Source organism: Chiloscyllium punctatum, chromosome 31, assembly GCF_047496795.1.
Source record: "Chiloscyllium punctatum isolate Juve2018m chromosome 31, sChiPun1.3, whole genome shotgun sequence".
In the NCBI taxonomy this organism is placed as follows: domain Eukaryota; kingdom Metazoa; phylum Chordata; class Chondrichthyes; order Orectolobiformes; family Hemiscylliidae; genus Chiloscyllium; species Chiloscyllium punctatum.
Window position 1 is genome coordinate 61,692,480 of NC_092769.1, and position 27,370 is coordinate 61,719,849.

Here is a 27,370-nt window from a genome sequence, read left to right on the forward strand (position 1 = left end):
GAAGTATGAAAACATAAAAAATCAGGAGTCATCATTTATTTTCATTGTATCCTGGAGAAATCAAGGACCTGACACATTGTTTCAAATTACATTATATATTTTGATCAGGTGGAGTAATTAAATTCCAGTCCAGTTATGGTTTTAACAACAGCAACATAAATAAAACTAGAACTGTCAGAATGAACTTAGTTGTAATTAAAAACAACAACAACACAATCTCCTAGTGAATTCACTGGTGTGTCTGTAAGTGGTATGATTGAATGAGTTTCTTCCTATTCTTGAAGCAAATGAACATCCTCTCCCAAGTGTGACTTTGCTGGTGTTTCAGCAGACTGCTTGTCCTTTTAAAGGTCTTTTACGTTCAGAATGTCTGTTATCCGCGTTGTTATGGACCACACCAGACCCCCACAAAATATTTCAAGAAGGTAACTGAGACCCTAACTTTTTCATCTTTTAAAGGCAGGTGTGAAGTGAATCTTCCAGGTCTGATGCAGCTTGTCTAACCATTCGGCTTTTAAGCAAAACAAAATTTATCTAAACATCGTAGTTAAAACACAAACAAAAGAAAGTGGATTTTCAAATAACTTAACTATTGGAAAACTTAACCAATACTTGACACAGTAACTTTATGGATTAACTGTTTCAACACAGTAACATCCCATAAACACACCCTTTGGGGGAAAAGGTGGATTCAAACACAGATTCTTACAGGCAGGAGGGGAAAAAAAACCCAAAGAGAGATTTCCGAGAAAGTCAGTCAAGAATCATTTACTGAAGCTTGCAACCTTTCTGGACTCAAACATTTTGTGACTGCTACAGCTAAAAACATAGCCTGAACTGCCAGAACTGGCCACTCCCATTCCATTGTACAATTGCCTTTTTAAAATAAAAAACCAAAAAGCCTCCCCTAATTGTTGACTTAGGCAGTCTCTCATAGCCGTTTCAACATCTCTACTTTCACAACCTCTCTTGAAAAAAACCCAGAACAAAATAATCTTTTGAAACTGGCAGCATTGTCAAAATCCACCCCCCACCCCCCCCTTCAAAAACATCAATATACAAAAATGGCTTTATTTAAAACCCCTTAGTCTTACTGTATTAGTACGCTACAACACACACACACCTCCAAATGTCTTTATCTGGGTCATGACAACACATTGGCTATTTTATTTTCCTGCCATGTACAATTTTCAAATTGAATGGCTGTAATAAGCTCCATCTAAACAGCCTGGAATTATTGTCATTAAATTTCTCCCAAAACTTTAATGGGTTACGATCAGTATATACGATTGTCTCACACGCTTCACTGGCAATATAGATATTGAAATGTTATAATGCCAACACCAATCTCAAGGTCACTTTCTCAATTCTCGAATATTTCTGTTGATGAATATTCAATTTTCTGGAGAATTACCCTGTAGGTTTTTCTATCTTCTCGTCTTCTTCTTGTAAGAGCACAGAACCAATACCCACATCACTTGCATCAATAGCCACCTTGAATAACTTTGCGTAATTAGGTGTGGCTAATACTGGGGCAGTGGTTAACATAGATTTTAGACTACTGAATACCTTCTGACGTTCCTCTGTCCATTGAAATTTTCTGCTCTTCCTCAATAAGTCAGTGAGTGGAGTAGCTACACTGCCAAAATTTGGTATGAACTTCCAGTAAAACCCACTCAATTCCAGGAATTGTAGTACTGCTCTCTTCATTGATGGTATGGGACACACCCCAATAACCTTTATTTTTACATTCTGTCTGATACCATAGCCCAGCAAATTCACTCTTAGCCAGGCTGATCACCAAGCCTGCCTCCCAAAGTCTATCAAATAATTCCAATAAATGCTGCAAATGTGCCTTCCATGTATGACTAAAAAATCATGAGGTCATCAATGTGTACCACACAACTGGGTAACCTAGAAATGATTTTATTGGTTAGTCTTTGAAATGTGATTGGTGCATTTTTCATACCAGATAGCATGATTTTAAATTGGTACAGTCCAATTTGTGTTATGAAAGCCAAAATTGTCTTTACTCTTTTCGATAAAGGTATCTGCCAGTATTCTCTGTGCAAGTCCAACTTATATATATATAGATGTTGTTTGTCCCAACTTCTCAATACAGTCTTCCAAACATGGAATCGCATATGAATCAGGCCTTCTAACTGCATTGTCTTTGTGATAGTTAGTGCCTGATCTCCATAAAGAATTCGCCTCTGTGGGTAAAATTCACTGAGAAAGAATGGGGAGAAGGACAAGAAGTTATAATTTTGAGAGATGCTAAGAGATGAATAATTTTGCACTCTTTCTGACCTATTATCCGAGAGAGTGGTAATTTGTGGAATAGCTGGACAGAAATTTAGCGATCCCCTATGTAAGATCAGAATGGAGTGCCACATCAGGACTCAGGAAGTAACAGTGGGAGTATTGACAGAGTGTCAGTTCCAGGAAACCACTTTGTTCTTGGGAACAATTTAGCAGGGTCTGAGGTGGGAGTGATACCCCTTGTTGCGGAGAAGCCGAAGGAAGACCAGGGAACCAAGGAGTTGAAAGGAAATTATCCTGGTATTTTCTCAGACTGTGTAGTTACAAGAGCCCATGATCATAAGTCACAGCACAAAGCAAAAACTAAAGAGAAAAATTATGGAGTTGAGGTTCTGTTAGCAGACACCCTGTTTGATGTAATGGTACAGGAAAACCCTGAACAGGCAGAGGGTCAGGCAGAAGTGTTTAGTCCTGAAAGGCTCATGGTCTTGCAACAGAAAGATGAGACAATAAAAGATATATATGTTGATGTGTACTCCGAAAAGGAGGCAGAGAGTATTCATGAGTGTTATTATCTGAAAGATAGAATCATAAAACAGAAATGGAGATCACGGCAGGTTAGTGCAGAGGAGAAATGGGCTAAAGTCCACCAGACTGTGATGCCAGTCATATACAGACAGGAGGTGTTACAGGGTAGCACATGAACTACCTGTAGGAGTTCACTTTGGGGTATGAAAAGCTCAGACTAAGGTACAAAAACATTTCTATTGGCCTGGAATGCACAACAATGTGGTTAACCTTTGCCAGAAGTGTCATACATTCCAAATGTAGCCACAGACAGTAATAAAACCAGCACCTTTGTTGCCAATTCCTGCATTTGAAGAACCTTTCATGCAGGTTATAATTGGTTGTGTAAGCCCCCTCCTGAGAACTAAAAGTGGAATTAGTATTTGACAACCATAATGGATGTATTTACCAGATTTCCAGAGGCAATTTCATTCTAGATTATCAAGGCCAAAAGGGTGGTGGAGGAGTTAGTAACTTTCTTAGGGCAGCACGGTAGCACAGTGGTTAGCACTGATGCCTCACAGCACCAGAGACCCGGGTTCAATTCCTGCCTTAGGAGACTGACTGTGTGGAGTTTGCACATTCTCCCTGTGTCTGCGTGGGTTTCCTCTGGGTGCTCCGGTTTCCTCCCACAGTCCAAAAATGTGCAGGTTAGGTGAATTGGCAATGCTAACCTGCCTTAACTGTAGGGGAATGGGTCTGGGTGGGTGGCGGGTCAGTGTGGACTTGTTGGGCCGAAGGGCCTGTTCCCACACTGTAAGTAATCTAATATAATCTTCATATGGTATGGGCTGCCAGAGAGATTCAGTCAGACCAAGTGTCTAATTTTACGGTTAGGCTTTTTATGGAAATCATGGATAGCTTACGTATACAGCACTTTAAGTAAACTGTGTATCATCCTGAATCCCAGGGAACTATAAAAAGGTGACATCAGACTCTGAAGACTATGTTGACAGCAAGCGATTTGGATAAAGGTAGCTCATTTGTATTGTTTGCCATTAGAGATGCCTTAAAAAATCTACTCAGTTTACTCCCTCTGAGTTAATATTCAGGCATGAAGTGAGAGGCCCTTTGAAATTAATTAAAGAAAAATGGTTAGGACCAAAGTCACAGATCTTACACTTAGATCATGTATCGGAGGTGAGGGAGAGATTAAATCGGGTAGGTGAGTAAGGTAAACAGCACCTAAAGAGGGCACAGCTTAGAATGAAGCAGGTGGCAGATTAAAAAAAACTCTGAGATTCAGGCGTTTTCCCGTGGAAATGACGTATTAGTATTGTTATCCATGATAGGAGATCCCTTCAAAGCCAGGTTTAGTGGTCCCTATCAAATTGAGAAAATGTTGAGACACGTGACCTGTCTAGTAAAGATGCCAGATAGAAAAACAAATCTGTATCAGATATATCATGTGAATATGTTGAAACGTTATTATAATAGAGAGAAGGAACTGGAAAAGCAGATGTTAGTTATCAGTCAGCAGAGTGAGGAATCAAATCCAGATGTTGTGGAATTTGGTGTGCCTCAAAGTATGTTAAATAATGAGGAGTGGGAAAGGTTAGTAAACTAACTATCTCAGGAGCAAAGAACATTGAAAGGTTTGTTGCAGCAGTATGAGGACATGTGCAGGAATAAGATGGGGAGGATTAACACTATTGTGCATGAGGTAGGCATAGGGAATGCTGTTCTGATAAAACATCACCACTGTTGGCTTAATCCTTTCAAAGTCAGACAGGTCCAGAAGGAATGGGAGGTGATGCTCAATGAAGCTATCAAACTGAGTCGGAGTGAGTGGAGTTCGCCAATCGTCTTAGTTCCCAAACCTGACGGTACTTAATGATTTTGTGTAAACTGTCGAAAGGTCAATAACATAACAAAATTGGACTCACATCCAATTCCGTGATTGGAGGACTGCATTGAGAACATTGGATAAGTCAGTTACATAACCTAGTTGAACTTACTGCGTGGTTACTGGCAGGTACCTTTATCAGAAAAAATGAAAGAAATTTCTGCATTTGTAACCCTTAAATGGGCTATATCAATTCAAGGTAATGCCCTTTGGAATGAAGAATGCACCTGCCATATTCCAAAAACTCTTCAAAAGAGTTGTGGGTTTGAAACTTGATTTTGTTTGGGGTTTTTATTGGATCTGTATAGTGTTGTAGAGTGGGAAGTAGATAAATCGATCAGACAAAGAATGGTTGCAGTGTAGATAGTTGTTCTTCAACATTCTATTGTCATGGAGTTAAAGAATTTTTTTTTTAAATTGTGGGATTTGGGTAGTTTTTTGTCACTCATACTTTAACAGATTGCGAGGTGAGGTCAGCTTTTCTGAGTGTCTGGGGAAATTGTTTAACTAAAAGCACTGATAGTCCTGTTTAAAAAGCAAGCAGATTGGTAGTAGATGGTTAAAAGCAAAATACCAGAGAATAGTCATAGTGGTAAAGTGTTACTAGACTGTTAAATGTTTCAGATAAGGCCTGTAAGATTTTGGAAATGAACAAAGGGTCTGTTTAAGTAAGACTCTGGCTGAGAGAGAGAGAGATTGATTTATGGCCAAGTTCTTGGCTGTTTGCAGCAAGGATCTGAATGTGTGTGTGAGAGAGAGAGCAGTTGTAGTTTGCAGAATGTTTCTCTGTGTGTGTGTCTGAGAAAGATTTTATAATTTGATCATTGTGATCTGGTTTGTATGCATAATTGTTTGTTGGTGGTTCAATGTTTGTGTTTTGTTTCCCTGGAGCTCAAGATCTGGGGGTGTTTTGATTTTATTTTGCACTGTAAGAATTTAAGAATTTTTTGATTTTTTCAAGAAACTGTTAGTAATTAGTGCAATTTGTAGATGCACTCCTAGATTGGTTTAGGCTGAATGAATGAGAATAGGTTGTTTGTATTAACTAGCTATAATTGAGGACATTTAGGAACTGATAGATTGATAAGGGACTGCAATTGAGATACTGAGTAAGAAATTACCAGTAGTAAGACACAGTTTTGTAAAACTTTCTGGAAAATATGAAAGAAGAACTAAGAATTTATTAACTAAATGACCGAAAGAGAATACCTTTGATAGAAATATGTGCACTGAAATGAACGGGTTAATTAAGAATTGCTGACTTAAGGGTAAATCAAACAAGACAATATTGAAGAGGGAATAGAAGTTGGAAATTTTGCAGCAGTATGGAATTGTAGGGGAGGTTTGGGAGTGTTTTTTCAGACACGAGTTGCGACCAGGGGGTGCCAGAGAGCAGAATGAGCAGCTTCTCTCCACAAAGGCTGGGATGAGAACATCTCCATGTGTTTTATGCAGAATAAAGAGCCTTCCAGTATAGAGGCCCAGCAGAGGTCTATATCTGTATTTCCTGGGTTGGATGGCTTGGGGCAACCCTCCCCATTTGGGTGAGGAGAATGTAACACATTGTCTTGTGATAAGGGGACATTAGAGACAATGTGGGAATTAGATTTGGATGCAACTGACCCAGAACAGAATGTGTTCAAAAAAAAAGAGAGGCAGGAAAGGTAACGTGCCAGTAACACAGGGGAGAATGGTGAAATACAAGTTAGGTTACAATTGGAATCCGGTGAGGAATCACAATGTTGCAATTTTAATAAGGGAAAGAAGCTTCCACAGGGGAAGATGCTGCATTTGTCTATAAAAGAGGGGAGACAGTTGTTATTCATTCCTTGGGGAACCCAGGATCTCGAAAGGCTGTTGCCCAGTTTACATGATGGAGTAGGAAAGTGGATTAGAGCCTTTGAAGATGAAACCACAGGAAGGTTTTTGGCTGTGGGTGATTTGAAGGCACTGCTAATACAGGTGGTGAGACTCTCGACATTAAGAGCGGTAATGGACCGAGCCTGCCTGAGGAATGTGGTGGATTAGTGGTTCTGAAAGAGCACAGCAGTTCAGACAGCATCTAAGGAGCAGTAAAATCGACGTTTCGGGCAAAAGCCCTCCAGCACCATTAATGCAGAATCTGGTTTCCAGCATCTGCAGTCATTGTTTTTACCTGAGGAATGTGGTGGACAATCCAATGATTAGTGCCGTGTTTGATCGAATAAAACAAAGGGTATGGCAGGCCCTTAGACTGTTGCCCACCTGATATTGATCCCGTAGCTTTGAGAGGGCATCCATTGAGAGACACTGAAAACCCAGCAGCCTATTTGGACAACTAGTTGAAAAGGTGGAGGTTTGAAACAGAACAGGCTGTGGAAGGTAGTCGGCTGCTGACCACAAAGTTTCGGACTGCTATTGCTGAGGCAAAGCCCCCTCAAGTCAAATCTAAGTTGGAGAAGGTAGTGGTCTGATGTCCATGGCCCCCCAGGAGTTCAGAGAACATGTAGTCCTTGCGGTTGAAAGATACTGGAAAGACATAAAGGAGTTGGCTGACCAGTAGGAGGAGGTGCAATGAAGGTTGACACTGCTGCAGCTCAGTTACTTAAAAAGAAAGAACGAGAGAAAAGCAAGATAATATTGCCAGTGACAACTGGGTTGATCAGCGTTACTGTGATGAATAATATGCCGGTCCAGGGAACATCCTCTAATGTCACCTTACAAGGGCCTGGAAACCCCATGCCAGTAATAAACGTTTTTGGAGGGGCTTTTCCACAAGTACCATACCAAGGGCAAAACAAACTTAATCAACTGCCTAGATGGAACTGGGGTCTCCAAGGACAGGGACAAGGAGATGGTGGGGCCAAGGGGTATAGAGAGAAATCAGATTCAGAGAGGATCAGGAATAGTGTGTGAGGAGTGTTATTTACCAAGCCATTTTAGAAGAAATTGCCCATATTGGACCTGGCCATCCTGGCCCCAGGGTGGACCTTTGAGTCAGGCATGTCTGACTATCCTGCCACAAAATCCCCATATGGGCCCAATGGGCCTGTTAATCTGTATAGGGTGTGCTAAGGATGCCCAGGGAACCCGAATGGAAAGGAGCAGTACCTTGTGATAATATATGGGAGGCTGAACAGGAACCTATTTTACACGTTAAGTGGCAACCGTCCTTTTACACTGTGATGATAGATACTGGAGCTACATATGCTAGCGTCCAACCACAGTATGCCTCCCTCCTTCCTATGCCGGCTAAATATATTAGGACTGTAGGGTTCTTGGGTAGACCGCAGTTGACTAGGTTTACAGTTTCAGTAAGTTTACAAGTGGGTAGTTAACTGGTCGTTTTGCATTTATTAGTCTCTGGGGGGCACCACTTAATTTGTTAGGTAGGGATGCTTTATTGCAGTTAGAATTAAAATTAGGATGTACACATGAGGGGTTTAGTGTAGATAGAGCGCCTTCTCAGTTGGTGTTGCAGAAAGGTGTTGGTGTTGTAGGCCAATGTGTATTGGATAGGTGACATAGATGGTTATATTTAGGAAAATAGAGGACAGATGCTTAAGCTTTACTGCCTTTGGCTGAGCCACCCTAGTCTAAGCTGCATTGTACAGTAATTTTTTGATGAGATTTGGAGTAAAGTCTTAGGGGAGTGGCACTGTGAGATTGTTACTTTACAGAGTGAAGCTATAGTGATAAGGAAGCAAAGGGGCTTCCGGGGGAGCAATGAGGATCCCATACAACATTGTCAGCAGCTTGTCAAGTTGACAACTGCATTGAAGCATCATTGATGATACAGTGTCAGGCACACGAGAAACATGATGATTTGGTGGTTAAGGGTAATCAGGCAGCAGATGAAGCAGCTAGACTGGCTTCTGTGTGCACTTTGGCTGTCATTGTGCCCCAGGTATGTTTAGATCTGGAGCCAACCATAGCCGACACCATTACAATACAAAGTAAAGTGACCTTTAAAGGCAAGCTTCGTGATCTGTGGATGACAGGAGAAATCATACGACTAGCCAAGAGGAAAAGGGAAGCATACATAAGGTCCAGGCAGCTAAGAACAGAATAGGCTTTGGAAGAATATCAGAAGAGTAGGACCAATCTTAAACGAGGAATCAAGTGGGCCAAAAGGGCCCTGACAAATATCTTTGTTGCAACCTTAATCACAGGTGAGGTGCCAGCGGACTGAAGGGTTACTCCTGTTGTCCCTCTGTACAAGAAGGGTAGTAAGGATATTCCGGGTAACTACATACCAGTGAGCCTGATGTCAGTGGTGGGAAAATTGTTGGAGAAGGTACTGAGGGATAGGATTTATTTGTATTTGGAAAAGTGGGCTTATCAGTGACCGGCAACATGATTTTGTGTGAGGGAGATTGTGCATTACCAACTTAATAGAGCTCTTTGAGGAAGTGACCAAGTTGATAGATGAAGGAAGAGCTGTAGATGTCATATACATGGACTTTAGTAGGCTGGTTGATAAGGTTCCCCATGGTAAACTAATAGACAAAGTGAAGTCATATGGTGTGTAAGGTGTTCTAGTTAGGTGGAAAAGAACTGGTTGAGCAATAGGAGACAGTAGTAGATGAAGGGAGTTAATTGAAATGGAGAAAGGTGACCAGTGGTGTTCCACAGGAATCAGTGCTGGGGCCACTGTTGTTTGTGATATACATGAATGATCTGGAAGAGGGCACTGTTGGTCTGATCAGCAAGTTTGCAGATGACATGAAGCAGTAGAAAGCATAGAGGACTATCAAAGAATACAGGAGAATATAGTCAGACTGGAGAGTTGGGTGGAGATGTGGCAGATGGAGTTCAATCCAGGCAAATGTGGGGTGATGCATTTTGGGAAGTCCAATTCTAGAGTGAACTATACTGTAAGAGGAAGAGCCTTGGGAAATGTTGATGAGCAAAGAGATCTAGGAGTTCAGGTCAATTGTACCCTGAAGGTTGATGCACAGGTGGATGGAGTGTTCAAGAAGGTATTTGGTATGCTTGCCTTCATCGGACAGGGTATTGGTAGGCCAAGTTAAATTGTACAAGACATTGGTTCGGCTGAATTTAGAATACTATGTACAGTTCTGGTTGCCACATTACCAAAAGGATGCGGAAGCTTTGAAGAGGGTGCAGAGAAGATTTACGAGGATGTTGCCTGGTATGGCAGGTGCTGGCTATGAAGAGAGGTTGAGTAGGTTAGGATTGTTTTCATAAGGAAAAGGAGATTGAGGGGGGACCTGATTGAGGTCTACAAAAGCATGAAGGGCATAGACAGTTTTAGACAGTGGATTTGGATCGGCTCAGGCTTGGAGGGTCCAAGGGCCTGTTCCTGGGCTGTACATTTTCTTTGTTCTTGGTTCTCCTTTGACCTTAGCTGAGCAGCTGTTGCAGGGACAAAGGGGAGAGGGGCAGGCATAACCAGGAAGGCCTGTGGTGCACAGAAGAAGGTTTGCGGGTGACACCTACCCCTTTGTTGACCATTCTCACCTCGGTGGCACATGGGTTGGATCACTGTGCTAGGGGGAAGTGCTGAGGTAAATAGATTCCTTAGCTTTTGGTCACCTTATTTGCAGGGTTCAGTGGGTTATATATTATTGCAATGTGATGTCTGTTCTCAAAGTAATGTCAGAAAGGGGATAACGACCCCTATAGGACATATGCCTGTACCTGATGGGCCATTTAAGCATTTGGTGATCAACTATGTAGACATGATAAGGCCGGTGAGTAAAAAGGGATGTTGGTGGTCATTGACAGGTTTAGTAGATGGGTAGAAGTGACCCCGTTGAAAGACTCAGGGGCAGACACAGTGATAACGCTTTTAATGACTGAAGTTATTCCATGGTTTGGCCTAACATTGGAGGTCAGTTTGGGTAATGGGTCTGTCTTTATCCAGATGGTTGTTTAATTGGCACTGCAGACTTGGCAGATAAAGCAAAGGTTTGGCTGTGTGTATCATCCCCAGTCGCAGGTTATAGTGGAATGGATTAATGGTACTTTGAAAGCTAAGCTGAGTAAGATTTGTGCGAGCTCCAATCTTAAATGGGTTGATGCGCTGCCACTGGCACTAATGAGCTACCATATGCAAACTAACCACATGACTAACTTGGCGCTGCATGAAATGCTTACCAGTAGATCCTTGCCAGTGCCCAAGTGGAGGGGTCCATATGATGGGCCTAGCTTGGAACAACTGGAACTTGAACTTAAGTAATACATGCAACAGCTAACTATGATACCTGAGTCTATTCACACACAGGAAATACTGAGGGAACCAGTTTCTAGTAACAGGAAGGGTCCTGTTAGCACACCTGGTGGATCTCACTTGGTAGATCACTGCCCTATCATAACCAACTGCACCACCCTAAATAGGAGTATGTCCCTGAGCCAGTAATACACGTTCTTGGTATTGGTTAGCCAAGGGATGCCCCCAAAATGTTTTGGGTCAGGAGTGAGATTGCCACAGGCTGGGAGTCACTTATTCCTGCCATTGGGATTTGCATGAATGTTGGGTGGATTAATTATATCTTTTATGATCAGCAGCAATTTATTGATTAATCTGCTGATGCCCTCTGCATTGGGTGAGAAATTGGATGTGACTGGTCGGGTGGCGTGGTGGACTCAGCAGGCCTTGGACTGATTGGATGGTGTTTTGTGTAGATCGGGGGCATGGTTCGCTACATTTGGGATTGTTGCAGGTTTTGTGTTGCTCGTTGTTGCCTTTGTCTTTTGCTGCGCTCTTCCTCTTTTTTTTTAGTGTGTCTTGCTGCGCAACCGATCCCTGTTGTTCCAGTGGACTCTGGCCCAGCCCCCTCTTCTGCTGTGGGTTTGCTGCTCTGCTTCAATGATCTGATGTCTGCTGTGGTGCTGAAGCCTTGTTCCGATCGAGATGTCTGACTTGCATGTTTAGGTTGTGTGTGGTCTTTGGGTCTTTTTTCCTGTTATTGTGGGACAGGTTTTTGGCCTGTGACTCCAGGTGTGGAGGGAGAATCCTTCGAGGTCTGGACGCTGTAAATTATTATTGCCCGCTTTTGGGACTCTGTCAATAGATTTGGTTTTTGGGTGTTCAGCCTCCTTGTATTCTTTTTCCGTGGGAGACCTGTTGGTCTCAAAGAGGGGAATATATGGAAGTTATTCTGGCAGTTATGTGGTTAACCTAGTGTTGCAATGCATGCCCAGGATCATGTTACAGGGGTCCAGTAACAGATGATGGTAGTGCACTGTGATAGGTTAGTTAAATCACTGGGAGATGAGCTAATGCTGAAGATGATAGTGTTATAATGTGATAGGTTAAGTGTGATGGAGGAAACTAGTGTGGCAGACGATGATTAGTTGAGAAAGGCAAAGCAAGCCTGCATGATTGGGTATGCTAATGCCATCAGATAAGGGTGGGAAGAATAACAGTATAAATTACAGGAGAACAAAGATTGTGGGGAATTTGGAAGACATTTTTCTGGCTCCTACAGCTTTGATTTTGCAATATTAAAGTTTACATGAAGGAATTTCTGCGTCTCCTGGTAATTTTTTTTTAATAGAGCATTGAGTGATTCTTCCACAACATGAGTTGGCAAATTGGATACAAAATTGGCTTGATGGCAGGAAGCAGAGGGTAATAGTGGAAGGATGCTTGTCAGACTGGAAGCCTATGACTAGTGGAGTTGGTGCTGGGCCCATTGCTGTTTGTTATCTAAATCAGTGATTTGGGTGAGAATGTACAAGGCATGATTAGTAAGTTTGCTGATGTTACTAAAATAGGCAGTATCATGGACAATGAGGAAGGTTATCAGAAATTGCAGCAGGACCTTGATCAGCTGGGGAAGTGGGCCGGGAAATGGCAAATGGAGTTTAAGATAGATACGCGTGATGTCTTGCATTTTGGAAAGTCAGATCATGGCAGGGGTTTCATGGTGAATGGTAGGGCTTAAGGAGTGTAGTGGAACAGAGGGACCTTGGAGTTCAGGTTGACAGTTACCTCAAAGTTGAATCACAGGTAGACATGGTAGTGAAGAAGGCTTTTGGTACACTGGCCTCATCAGTCAGGGCACTGACTATACAAGTTAGGTAATTACGTTGCATATATACAGGACGTTGGTGAGTATTGTGTTCAGTTTTGGTCACCTTTATTACAGGAAGGATGTTATTAAACTGGAAAGGGTGCAGAAGAAATTTACAAGGATGTTGCCTGGACTCAATGGTCTGAATTCTAGGGAGGGATTGGACAAGTTATCTTTATCCTAATGAAGGGCTCTGGCCCAAAACGTTGATTCTCCTAATCCTCGGATGCTGCCTGACCTGCTGTGCTTTTCCAGCAACACATTCTCGGCACTTCTTTTTTTTTTAATTAGATTACTTACAATGTGGAAACAGGCCCTTCGGCCCAACAAGTCCACACCGCCCCGCCGAAGCTCAACCCACCCATACCCTTACATCTACCCCTTACCTAATACTACAGGCAATTTAGCGTGGTCAATTCACCTGACCTGCACATCTTTGGAGTGTGGGAGGAAACCGGAGCACCCGGAGGAACCCCACGCAGACACGGGGAGAACGTGCAAACTCCACACAGTCAGTCACCTGAGCCGGGAATTGAACCCGGGTCTCTGGCGCTGTGAGGCAGCAGTGCTAACCACTGTGCCACCGTGCCGCCCACATGACTAGGAGGAACAATGATTGACAGATTGATGTGATTGTAAGTCTGCAGACAGGAGCTGGAGAACTGGAGACAGGCAGAGGGAGGGCAGGCAGGAGAGAAAAAACTGGGAGTGGGAGTGGAAAGAAATGGGGAGATGGGTTTCGGATTCAGTCTTTGAGATGAGAAAGTCAGGAACATCGGAACAAGAGTAGGCCATTCAGTCCATCAAGGCTGATTATGGCTAGTCTCTGGCTGCAGTCCATACTCTGGCCTTTGGCCCAGGTTACTTAATACTTTTATAGAAAGAAAAAGCTCAGATTTAAAATTAACATTTGATCTAGCATCAACTATTGTTTGTGGTAGAAAGTGTCAAACATCCACCACATTAACGTGTAGAAATTCTTCACAACATCTCTCCTGAATGGTCTGAGGCCATTTCTCAGCCTCTACTATCTAGGTCCAGAATATCCAACCAGTGGAAATATTTTTTCCTTATCTCCCAGTCTTTTCTTGTTAATATCTTCAAAACTACAATCGAAGCTTGTCTTGACCTTCTAAATTTGAAGAAAATTGGTCTACTTTGTAATCTCATTTCATAACATAACTCCCATAGTCCATGTATTATTCTTGTAAACCTATGTTGTGCTCCCTCCAAGGCCAGTACATCCTTCCCAAGCTCTGGTGCCCAGACTTGCTCAAAGTACTCCAAGGGATCTAAGGTTTTGTACAACTGCAGCATAAGTTCTGAATCTTTATACTCCAGTGTTCTAGATTTCAGGACAGCATTCTATTTGCCTTCTTGATCATCTTCTGCACACTCGCTTGTGGCATCTTAAAAGATCTATGCACCTGAAACCTCAAATCTCTTTGGACATCCGCTGTATTTAACTTCATACCATGAAGAGAATATCCTGATCTATGCTGTTTCTGTGTAACATGCAATCCATCTGCCATAGTTCTGCTAATAACCTAGTCAATCAATGTGCATTTGTAATCCTATACGTTTCATATATGACTTTCTATGCATTTTCTAAGTCATTATAAAGGATGTGAATAATTGAGGCCCTAACACAGATCCTGGTAGGGCACGATGGGTCACATCCTGTTGCATTGTTTTAGAACTTTGGAGAACAAAAAGTCAAAACAATAGCACTTTTAAAAGGGAGAGGAACAGACAAAGACTGCACATGGTGAGATCAGTGCAGGAGAAAGAGAGAGAGAGAGAGAAAACCCACACTGCTAACTGACACAGCAGTGAACCTGCTGTTTGAATTCATGAATCGCTGGACATCAGAGTGCGTCTTGGAACATTAACAAACAGTGAAATTCACAACTAATCTTGGAGGAAACTGTTTGGGAAAGGTCATGGCACAGAAACAGATAAGTGAATATTTTTAAGTGTGGCTTGACAGTAAGTCTGCAGTAGTGAGTAGAGTGGGTTCTTTCTTGATTATATGTTTTATTTAGATATGTCTCTTGATTAATTTTAAAAATATAAGCCATAAGTATTAAATTAGCTTAGAGTATTGTTTTGTAGAGGAATAAGTGTGTTATTTTCTAGGTCTGTAGGTTGGAAGAAGGAAAAATGACCTTTAGTAGAGTGATGTGCGATGTGGATGTGGGAATTTAGGGAGAGTTTATGTGTTACTGAGGTTGGAGAGACAGTTAGAGGCAATGACGAATTTACAAGAACAACGAATGTGATGGATGGCAATTACAGGAAGGGAAAAAAGTTACAGATCGAAAAAGTTACATAGATGGGTTAACTCCAGGAAAGGTAAGAGAGATAGAAGGTTATGCAGGCGTCTTCTGTGGCTATCCCCATTTCAAACAAGTATGCTGTTTTGGAAAATGTAAAGGGTGATGGATTCTCAGGGGAATGCATCAAGAACAGCCAGGTTTCTGGTATCAAGACTGGCTCTAATGCAATGAGGGGTGCATCAGGTTCCAAGAGATCAATTATGTTCGGGGACTCTCTAGTCCGAGGCATAGCCAGCAGCGAAAAATCAGAATAGTGTGTTGCCTCCCTAGTGCCAGGATCAAGGATGTCTCAGAGGTTACAGCATGTTATCAGGGGGGAGAAGGACCAGCAGGAGGTCATTGTACACATTGGAACCAATGAGATAGGAAGGGAAAAGGATAAGATTCTGAAGGGAGAATATAGAAAATTAGGCAGGAATTTCAAAAGGAGGTCCTCGAGGGTAGTAATATCTGGACTACTCCCAGTACTGCGAGCTAGTGACAGTAGGAATAGGATGATAGAGCAGATGAATGCATGGCTGAGGAGCAGGTGTACTGGAGAAGGATTCACCTTTTTGGATCATTGGAATCTCTTTTGGGGTAGAAGTGACCTGTACAAGAAGGATGAATTGCACCTAAATTGGAAGGGGACTAATATGCTGGCAGGAAGATTTTGCTAGAGCTGCTCAGGAGGATTTAAACCATTAATGTGGGGGTGGGGGTGGGACCCAGGGAGATAGTGAGGAAAGAGATCAATCTGAGACTGGTACAGTTGAGAAAAGGAGCGAGTCAAACAGTCAGGGCAGGCAGGCACAAAGCAGAGAAAAAGATAGGACTGACAAATTAAATTGCATTTATCTCAATGCAAGAGACCTAACAGGGAAGGCAGATAAACTCAGGGCATGGTTAGGAACATGGGTCTGGGATATCATAGCAATTACAGAAACATGTCTCAGGGATGGACAGGACTGGCAGCTTAATGTTTCAGGATATAAATGCTACAAGAAGGACAGAAAGGAAAGCAAGAGAGGAGGGGTGAGTGGCATTTTTGATAAGGGATAGCATTACAGCTGTACTGAGAGAGGAAACTCCCAGAAATACATCCAGGAAAGTTATTTGGGTTGAACTGAGAAATAAGAAAGGGATGATCACCTTATTGGGATTGTATTATAGACCCCCTAATAGTCAGAGAGAAATTGAGAAACAGATTTGTAAAGAGATCTCAGTTATCTGTAAGAGTAATTGGGTTGTAATGGTAGGCGATTTTAACTTTCCAAATATTGACTGGGACGGCCATAGGTTAAGGGTTTAGAAGGTAAAGAATCTGCTAAGTGTGTACAAGAAAATTTTCTGATTCAATATGTGAATGTACCTACTAGAGAAGGTGTTAAACTTGACCTAATCCTGAGAAATAAGGTAGACGGGTGATTGAGGTGTCAGTGGGGGAGCACTGACCATAATTTTATTAGTTTTTAAATATTGATGGAAAAGAATACACCAAATATGAAAGTTGAAGTTCTAAATTGATTTTGACTATATTAGGCAAGAACTTTCAAAAGCTGATTGGGGGCAGATATTTGAAGGTAAAGGGATGGCTGGAAAATAGGAAGTCTTTGGAAATGAGATAACAAGAGTCCAGAGACAGTATATTCCTGTTGGGGTGAAAGGAAAGGGAATGCTGGATGACTAAAGAAATTGAGGGTTTGGTTAAGAAAAAGAAGGAAGCATATGTCAGGTATAGACAAGATAGACCAAATGAATCCTAAGAAGAGTTTCAAGGCAGTAGGAGTATACTTAAGGGGGAATTCAGGAGGGCAAAAAGGGGACATGAAATAGCTTTGGCAATTAGAGTTAAGGAGAATACAAAGGGTTTTAACAAACACATTAAGGAAAAAGAGTAACTAGGGAGAGAATAGGGCCCCTCAAAGATCAGCAAGGTGGCCTTTGTGTGGAACCGCAGGAGTTGGGGGAAGATACTAAATAAGTACTTTGTATGAGTGTTCCCTGCGGAAAAGGACATGGAAGTTATAGAATGTGGGGAAATAGATGGTGACATCTTGAAAAATGTGCATATTACAGAGAAGGAAGTGCTGGATGTCTTGAAACACATAAAATTGGATAAATCCCCAGAACCCGATCAGGTGTACCTTAGAACTCTGTAGGAAGCCAGAGAAGTGATTGCTGGGGCCTTTGCTGAGATATTTGTTTCATCAATAGTCACAGGTGAGGTGCTGGATGACAGGAGGTTGGCTAAAGTGGTGCCACTGTTTCAGAGAGGTGGTAATGACAAGCCAGGGAATGATAGACAAGTGAGCCTGATGGCAGCGTTTGGCAAATTGTTGGAGGGAATCGTGAGAGACAGGATGTACCTGTATTTGGAAAAGCAAGGACTGATTAGGGATAGTCACATGGCTTTGTGCATGGGAGATCATGTCTCACAAACTGGATTGAGTTTGTTGAATAAGGAACAAAGAGGATTGATGAGGGCAGAGCAGTAGTTATGATCTATATGGATCAACAAGGTTCCCCATGGGAGACTGATTAGCAAAGATAGATCTCATGGAATATAGTGAGAACTAGCCATTTGGATACAGAACTAGCTCAAAGGTAGAAGACAGAGGGTGGTGGTGGAGGGTTGTTTTTCAGTTTGGAGGCCTGTGACCAGTGGATTGCCACAAGGATCGGTGCTGGGTCCACTACTTTTCGTCATTTACATAAATGATTTGGATGTGAGCATAAGAAATATAGTTAGTAAGTTTGCAGATGACATCAAAATTGGAGGTGTAGTGGACAGTGAAGAAGGTTACCTGAGATTACAACGGAATCTTGATCAGAAAGGCCAATAGGCTGGGAAGTGGCAGATGGAGTTTAATTTAGATAAATGTTATGTGCTGCATTTTGGGAAAGCAAATCTTAGCAGGACTTATACACTTAATGGTCAGGTCCTAGGGAGTGTTGCTGAACAAAGTGACTACAGAATGCAGTTTCATAGGTCCTTGAAATTAGAGTCACAGGTAGATATGATAGTGAAGAAAGCGTTTGGTATGCTTTCTTTTATTGGTCAGAATATTGAGTACAGGAGTTGGGAGGTCATGTTGCAGCTGTACAGGACATTGATTAGGCAACTTCTGGAATATTGCATGCAATTCTGGTCTCCTTCCTATCGGAACGATGTTGTGAAGCCTGAAAGGGTTCAGAAAAGGTATACAGGGATGTTGCCAGGGCTGGAGGATTTGAGCGATAGGGAGAGATTGAATTGGCTGGGGCTGTTTTCCCAGGAGAGTCAGAGGCTGAGGGGTGACCTGCTTGAGGTTTATAAAATCATGAGGGGCATGGATAGGATAAATTGACAAAGTCTTTTCCCTGGGGTGAAGGAGAAAGTGAGGACTGCAGATGCTGAAGATCAGAGCTGAAAATGTGTTGCTGGAAAAGCACAGCAGGTCAGGCAGCATCCAAGGAGCAGGAGAATCGATGTTTCGGGCATGAACCCTTCTTCGGGCTCATGCCCGAAACGTCGATTCTCCTGCTCCTTGGATGCTGCCTGACCTGCTGTGCTTTTCCAGCAACACATTTTCAGCCCTGGGGTGAAGGAGTCCAGAACCAGAGGGCACACGTTAATGGTGAGAGGGGAAAGATATAAAAGAGACCTAAGGGGAAGCATTTTCATGCAGAGGGTGGTGTGTGTATGGAATGACCTGCCAGAGGAAGTGGTGGAGGCTAGTACAATTGCAACATTTAAAAGGCACCTGGTTGGGTCTATGAACAGGAAGGGTTTGAAGGGATATGGGCCGGGCGCTGGCAGGCGGGAGTAGATTGGCTTCAGATATGTGGTTGCATGGACAAGTTGAACCGAAGGGTCTGTTTCAGTGCTGTACATCTCTATGACTCAATGAAGTCCTGCTAATTTGAGTAACTTGCTGTCCCCTTCAACTAACCATATTTCCAGCCAAATCAGTTAAGTCCCTCAATTCCCTTGGCTTCTACCTTAGTTTATAGTATGTTATGGGCAACTTAAAATTGAATAAAGGCAACTGCAGAGGCATGAGGGAGGAGCTGTGTAGAATTGACTTAGAGAGGAACCCAGCAGGAAAGATAGTGGAATGGCAATGGCAGGAGTTTCTATGAGTAATTCAGGAGACACAGCAGCGATTCATCCTGAGGAAGAAGAGGCATGATACTGGGAGGATGAGGCAAAAATGACTGTTGAGGGAAGTCAGGGACAGCATAAAAGCAAAAGTGAAAGCATATAATGTGGTGAAGGCCAGTGGGAAACCAGAGGATTGGGAAGCATACAAAGACCAACAGAGGGCAATAAAGAAACAAATAAGGAGGGAGAAGATTAAATATGAGGGTAAGCTCGCCAGTAATGTAAAAGAAGACTGCAAGAGTTTCGTAAGATATACAAAGGGCAAAAGAGAGGCAAAAGAGATCATTGGTCTGCTGGAGAATGACACTTGAGAGTTAGTAGTGGGGAACTAAGAAATAGCTGAGGAACTGAATAATTATTTTGCATCAGTCTTCAAGGTGGAGTCAAGAGTAATATCCCAAACTTTCGAGAGAGTGAGAGGGCAGAGCTGAGTATGATGGCAAACACAAAGAAGAAGGTGCTAGAAAAACTGAATGGCCTGAAGGTGTTTAAGTCACCTGGACCAGATGGGCAACCCCCCAGAGTTTTAAGGGAGATAACTGAAGAGATAGTGGAAGTGTTACTGGTGATCTCTCAGGAATCACTAGAATCGTGGAGGGTCCTAGAGGACTGGAAAATTGCTAATGTGTCACCCCTGTGTAAAAAGGCAGTATGGCAAAATACAGAAAATTACAGAATGATTAGCCTTATCTCCATTGTGGGTAAGATCCTGGAATCCATTGTGAAGGATGAGATTTCTGAACACTTGGAAGTAAATGGCAAAATAGGGCAAAGTCAGCACAGTTTCACCAATGGGATGTCATCCCTGACAAACCTACTAGAATTCTTTGAAGAAGTAATGAGCAGGTTAAGCCAAGGGGCGCCTATGGATGATACATATCTGGACTTCAAGAAAGCCTTTGACAAGGTGCTGCACAGGAGGCTACTGAGTAAGATCAGGGCCCTTGGTGTCAGAGGCAAGGTGCTAGCATGGGTAGAAGCTTGGCTGTCCAGCAGAAAGCAGAGAGTGGGAATAAAAGTGTCCTTCTTAGAATGGCAGCCGGTGACATGTGGTTTTCTGCAAAGCTCAGTGTTGGGACCCCAATTTTTCACTTCATACATTAACGATTTAGATGAAGAAAATGAGATTATTCTGCTAAGTTTGCAGATGATACAAAGAATGGTAGAGGGAGAGGTAGCATTGAGGAGTTGGGAAAGCTGCAGAAGGAATTGGTCAGGTTAAGAGATTGGGCAAAGAAGTGTCAGATGGAGTACAACTTGGGAAAGTGTGATGTCATGAATAGAGGCATGGACTATTTTCTAAATGGAGAGAAAGTTCAGAAGTCTGAAGTGCAAAGAGATTTGGGAGTTCTAGTTCAGGATTCTCTTCAGGTAAATTTGCAGGTTGAGTTAGTAGTTAGAAAGGCAAATGCAATGATGGCATTAATTTTGAGAGGACTTGAATATAAAAGCAGGTATGTACTTCTGAGGCTCTATACGGCTCTGGTCAGACCACATTTGGAGTTTGTGTGCAGTTTTGGGCTTCATATCTGAAGGATGTACTGGTCCTGGGGCGTGTTCAGGGGAGGTTCATGACAATGATCCCAGGAATGAAAAGCTTAACATGTGAGGAACGTCTAAGGACTCTGGGTTTATACTTTACTGAGTTTAAAAGGGTTAGAGGGATCTAACTGAAGTTTACAGAATACTGAATGGCCTGGACAGAGTAAATGTTAGGAAGATGTTTCCATTGTTAGTAGAGGCTAGGACGTGAGTGCATAGCCTTAGAGTAAAGGGAAGATCTTTTAATATGGAGATAAGGAGAAGCTTCTTCAACCAGAGAGTGGGGAAATCTATGGAATTCATTGCCACAGAAGGCTGTGGAGGCCAGCTCATTGAGTATTTTTAAAACTGAAATAGATATTTCTTGAGTATCAAAGAGATCAAAGATTATGGAGACAAAGTGGGAGAATGGTATTGAGAAACCTATCAGCCATAATTGAATGGGGGAGCAAACTCAAAGGTATTAATGGCCTAATTTCTGCTTCTATGTCTTATGGTCTTATGGACTTTAATGGATACCTTCTAAAAATGCATGTAAACAACATCTACAGACATTCCCCTGTCCATTACCTTTGTCATCTCTTCAAAACATTCAATGAAGACTGGAATTTACAGCTTTGACAAACAAAAGAGGAACATATTGAATTCAGTAACTTAATTTAGTGAAGCTAAAATTTTCTGTTTGAATTTCTATTCTATACTGACATGAAAGACAACTGTAAACCTTTTCTGCAGAGTGATGAAACAGGAAGATTTGATTACTTACAGTGTGGAAACACGCCCTTTGGCCCAAAAACTCCACACCGACCCGCCGAAGCACAACTGACCCATTCCCCTACACTTACCCCTTCACCTAACACTACGGGCAATTTAGAATGCCAATTCACTTAACCCACATTTTTGGACTGTGGGAGGAAACCGGAGCACCTGGAGGAAACCCATGCAGGCACGGGGAAAATGTGCAAACTCCACACAGTCAGTCACCGAAGACGGGAATTGAACCCGGGTCTCTGGCACTGTGAGGCAGCAGTGCTAACCACTGGACAGAAATCTCAAACCAAACATCACAGCAAGAATTGAGGGAGGTATTTGACTTATCAGGGCCTGAATATTACCAGCCTTTGATTGTGGAAGAAGAGACATTTGTCTGGTCTGTCTTTCAGAAAAGGTTTCAAATGCTATTGTAACTTTAAAACTACTGAGACAAGGAAATGCCTGAATGTGAGTGTTCCAGTGTACTGTCTGTGTGGTAAAAGCTGTACCCAGTTATACCACATACAACAGGCATCACTATTTTACTCTGAGGAGAACAAACTTGTTCAGAGATTGTTCAACTGGATTGACACAAAGACACTAGTGCCATGGAGAAACCATGGAAATGTGATGACCATGGAAAGGGCTTTAGTTATCCATCCCAGCTGGAATACCACCATCAGAGTCATACTGAAGAGAGGCCTTAGAAATGTGAAGAATGTGGCAAGAGATTTGATTCTCATTATCTGCTAGAAACCCAACAACACAGTTACACTGGGGAGAAGCCATCCATTTGTTCCATGTGCAGGAAAGGATTTGTACAGTCAACTGTCCTGGCATTGCATCAGCAAATTCACGATGAGCAGAGGCCCTTCTGCTGCAGTGACTGTGGAAATAGGTTCAGGCAGTCATACCACCTCACTGTACATCAGCAGGTTCACACAGGGGAGAGACTATTCACTGGCTGTGTATATAAGAATGGATTTACTGTACCCTCCTACTTGCAGAATCACCAACATGTTCACACTGGGGGAGAAGCCGTTCACTTGCTCCGAGTGTGGGAAAGGTTTCACTCTATCCTCCCACCTCACTGTACACCAATTGGTTCAGACTGGGGAGAGGCCGTTCACATGCTCTGAGTGTGGGAAGGGATTTATTCAGTCAGCCAAACTGGCAGCACATCAGTGAATTCACACAAAGGAGATGCCACTCAGCTGCTCTTCCTGTGAAAAGAAACAAACTTTTGGGCAATCTCAAACCATACCAGCAGGTTCACACTGTGCAGAGGCCATTCAATTGCACTGTGTGTGGGAACGGGTTCTCTTTATTATTCAGCCTGTTGAGATACCAGCAAGTTCACAAATGACTGCAGAGTCTGGAATGTACTGTTCAACACATCCAAGGTTGATAGCCTGACAATATTGTGTTTGTTTCTGCTGATATTAACAACGCCCTATGAGCAACTGGAAGTTAATATTCTGGATAGGTAATATTCTGATTTTCAAAGTTTCAATGTTAATTTTTAAATAAGCAATTTGATTATTCTGTTTCATTCAAGAACTTCCAACAGGAACCTGATTACAGTCAAATTGTGAACTTTAATCATCAGTGCTGACTAATCCTTCCTCACAATTCTCACTGACGTGCATGTTTTTCACAGTGGAATCTTCATTATGAAACTAAATTATCAAGTAAAAAGAAACAACAGTGAAAAGAATTTTCATCAATCCACATTGATATTAGAGAAGATTGGAAGTAGTTCACTTCAGTCATTTATGATACAGCAGCAACAACATTTGGTAAAGTTGGAACTGGTAACAGAGACTGGTTTGAAATCTATTCAGCAGGGATGGTATCTCAATCAACTTATACCAATAAATCCAAGTTGCCTGTGACGGTGAATGTCTGTTCACTCTGTGTGATAGGATTGAGGGAGTTCTGGAACCCTATCACCAATACTGTTACCCCAGCCCCATCAACATTGACAGATGAGGTGCTAATGGACAGGTATAAATAGAAGTCGCTGCTGAAATGTGATGCTGCTGCTCCTATAACAAGGTTGTGTTGTTCTTGATTTATTTTTCAGAGGGTTTGTAAACCGAGTCATGCTGCAGCTGTATAAAACTCTGGTGCAGCCGCACTTGGAGTATTGCATACAATTCTGGTCGCCGCATTATAGGAAGGATGTGGAAGCATAGGAAAGTGTGCAGAGGAGATTTACTAGGATGTTGCCTGGTATGAAAGGAAAGTGTTATGATGAAAGGGAGAGGGATTTGAGGCTGTTTTCATTAGAGAGATGGTTAAGAGGTGACTTAAAGAGACATAATAGATGATCAGAGGGTTAGATAGGGTGGGCAGTGAGAGCCGTTTTCCTCGAATGGTGGTGGCTAGAATGAGGGGACACAGCTTTAAATTGAGGGGTGATAGATATCGGACAGATGTCAGAGGTAGGTTCTTTACTCAGAGAAGGAAAGGTCTTTACTCAGAGAGTAGTAAGGGCATGTAATGCCCTGCCTGCAACTTCATCAACTTTAAGGACATTAAATGGGCATTAGATAATATATGAATGATAATGGAATAGTGAAGATTAGATGGGCTTCATAGGTAGGCCAACATCAAGGCCAAAGGACCTGTACTGCGCTATAATGTTCGATGTCCTTAGGGCCAGTTTGATTGTGGCTAACAGATACTGCCTAAGACAAAAGGCTTTCAAGTTTTTTTTTAAAAAGCACTTGTGCAATGAAAGGGGAGTAGCTAGTTCTCCCACCTGAGCTTTTCTCTGGTTTGGTTTGAGTTTTAGCAGTAGGGTTTTGTAGCTGCTGGACCCAAAGAAGCAGGTCCATGGTCATCCTCCCTCTAACATCTCTTCTGTCGGACCCTGCAATTGATTTTGTCTTTTGTGTCAAGCGGTGTTTATGAGGATTGTTGCAAGTAGTTGGAACAGCATCATTAAGTTAGGATAATCTGTTGGGGTTTCAGATAGTTTAAGTTATTCAGTATTCTGTTCTCTGCTGTTTGTGTTTCATTCAGTAATCTTGTAAATCAATTCTGTTTTGTTTAAAACTAAGTGGTTGGGCCAGCTGCATCACTCCTGAAATATCCAATGTACATCTGCTTAATATAACTAACAAATTTAAGGTCCTTTCTTGAAATGTTTTGAGGAGGTCTGGCTTGGTTCACAACAGTTGACTATGACTGAGCTGTACTCCCATGAGACAGACCCAAAGAAGCAGGTCCATGCTGATCCTCCCTCTCTCTGACATCTCTGTCTGTTACTCTCCCACACTTTCCCGTCATGTTTAGTTGGACAAGGAATGCTCATCACTTAAGATTGAAAAGACCATTGATCATTTACTAAACTGAAAGGACCCCAGCAAGAATGGAATGCTAGCTGAACACAAAATCCTATCTGCACCATCATGGCCTTATTTCTGATGGGAAATCAGGTAATTTCCACAGGAGAAGCACAATGCAAACATCATGACAATTTACAGATACTGAGGTTACAGAGAAGATTGCAACAACTACAGGGACGTTTCACTTGGCATCTCAGGAAGGCCTTCTGGAAAGTGATGTTTAAAAGACTTCATCTCCTTGCAGACCAACTGTATCCGAAAACAGAGTTTGGTTTCTGTGCTGGTAGACTGACATAGGATATGCTGTTCTCCTTGCCCCAGGTACAAGGAAAGTGTAGGGAACAGGACTTAAGTCCTCACCTTGCTTTTGTAGAACTGATGAACTCATTTGTCATGATTGGTGGGACAGGTTTTGAAAAGATTTTGGGTAAAATTTGCTGTCCACCAAAGCTCTTCATTCTGATCCATTCCTTTAATAACCACATGCTGTGTTCTCTACCGTCTCAGAGCACCACACCAACAGTTTCACGATAAAGAATGAAGTGAAACAGAAGCCAACACCAAAATCAAGAATTCAAAACAATGTCTGGTAACTATAACCAAGGGAGATAAAGCAGAGAGATGTGGCAGTGAATCATGAGATGTGGACAGATCCATGTAATTAAAGTCAAGTAAGGGGCTGCAGTAAATTACAGCTTCCTAAATCTTTTCCCAATGTGATATGTTTGAATTCCTCAGGATCTGTGTAATCAACAGTTAACTTTTGGGAGATCTGAGAATTGCTCATCAGTGACATAGGGGGATGCTTCTGTGTGTGTGGGGGGGGGGGAGGGGGGGGTTAGTGACAGATTATTAATGTAATAACATCCAGATTATTCACTTCATACAATCGGGATTATTGATACAATTGATGAATGACCTTTATGTAACAGAATCCTGTTTCTTATTGCAACAGGGCTCTGTGTATTCATTGTATTAATGTGGTTATTTTAAATATGAGCATTCCGATTACTGGTGTAATTATTTCCCAATTATTGAAGGAATAGCTGTCTGATTATTAATAAAACAGGAACTGTGCAAATAATTATATCCTGATCTAGCACAAAGCCATACAATAGAACCTTCAGAGTACAGAAGGTGGCCATTCGACTCATTGAACTGTCTGTGAAAAATGCTGATAATTGACCCCCCTCCCCTTCTCCCTTGCTCCTTCTGCCTTATGAAGGAAAATTCCAAATCACTTTTGAAAGTTACTGTTCAATCTGATTCCATCAGACAATCTGATAATGTCCTTTAGATCATCACAACTGAATCTCTCCACATTTGCCCCCGTCGAGTTTTTGCTACATACTTTGAAGTTGAGTTCTATGGTTACCAACAATCCTGAAGTTGGAACAGTTTCTCCCCATGCAGATGAAACCAGCTTTAAAACCTGCCACTCTTCGATGAATTCCCTCTTTAACCTTCTGTGCTCAAAGACTAATAATCTCAGCTTCTCCAGTCTCTCCATGGTCTGTGATCAGACACTCATTTTCAGATTAAACATGTGAGGGAGAAAGTGAACAGTATTTTCAGCGTCAGATAGTTCCCAGTGAAAGGGATGGATTTGATAGTTAGGAAACAGAGCTTGTATCACTGATTTTGGATGATGGATTGTCTCTTCCTGATTTTTACTTGGAGGAAAGTCCTGCAGGTCTGGTATTGGATGTGGGAAGAGCAATCTGCAATTAGAGGAATAGAAAAAGATGGTGGTGAGATGGAGCAGAATGTTGTCAGTGTGCCTGCGTAAAACACCACAGTGCTTCTGGGCATTGTTTCCCAGTAGATGAGAAATAGGAGACTGCTGGGACAGATCCTTGTAGCACACCACGTTCAAGACTTTTGGAGAGGAAATGGAGATTAAAGAGGAGGTGGTAGATTGCAATGGTGGTGAGGTCAAGAGTTACTTTTTTCTCAGAATGGGCGATGATCATGGATTGAAAGGTGAGAGACACAAAACCAGAACAGAGAGAGAAAACGATTCACAATTTCAGTGACCATGGGAGAGTTGGATGGTCAGATGTTTAGTAGGAATAGGATCAAGGGATTCAAAAGTGGGTCAAATGGACAAGACATGATGGGAGATAGAGAAGTTAAAGAAAGACACCGGTTGAGAGTTAAAGAAGAATTTTTGAGACAGTTTGGCAGGGTGAGCTCAGGGAAGGGAAAGACACGCAACGGTAACTCATCAGATGCTCTCACTCCTAATGACAGTTCATTAATTCCTCACTTGTTGGACTTGAAGATGGAGGAGATGGTGAAAGCCCTAGAACTTGGAACAGCAGGGACCATTCTGCCGCTGAATGTGCTCTGCCATTCAGTTGGATCTTGACTGGTCATTTTTTTTCTGCATTATTCCCATTCTGTCATCCACCTGAGGAATCTATTGTTTCCTATTTTGAACATCCTCAATCATTGTAGAATTTCAAAGGTTCTGAATAAAAAATCCCTAATCACTCTGGTCTTCAGTGGCCTGTCCTTTATTTTGAGTTGAGATCCCTTGGTTCTAGACTCAA

General features: G+C 42.2%; 1 protein-coding gene across 1 annotated transcript in view; it reads left to right on the top strand.

Moving 5' to 3' along the window:
- Positions 1-27,370, top strand: part of LOC140456988 (uncharacterized) — an 86,292-nt gene that overhangs the window by 12,724 nt on the left and 46,198 nt on the right. The gene's annotated exons all lie outside the window — the stretch shown is intronic.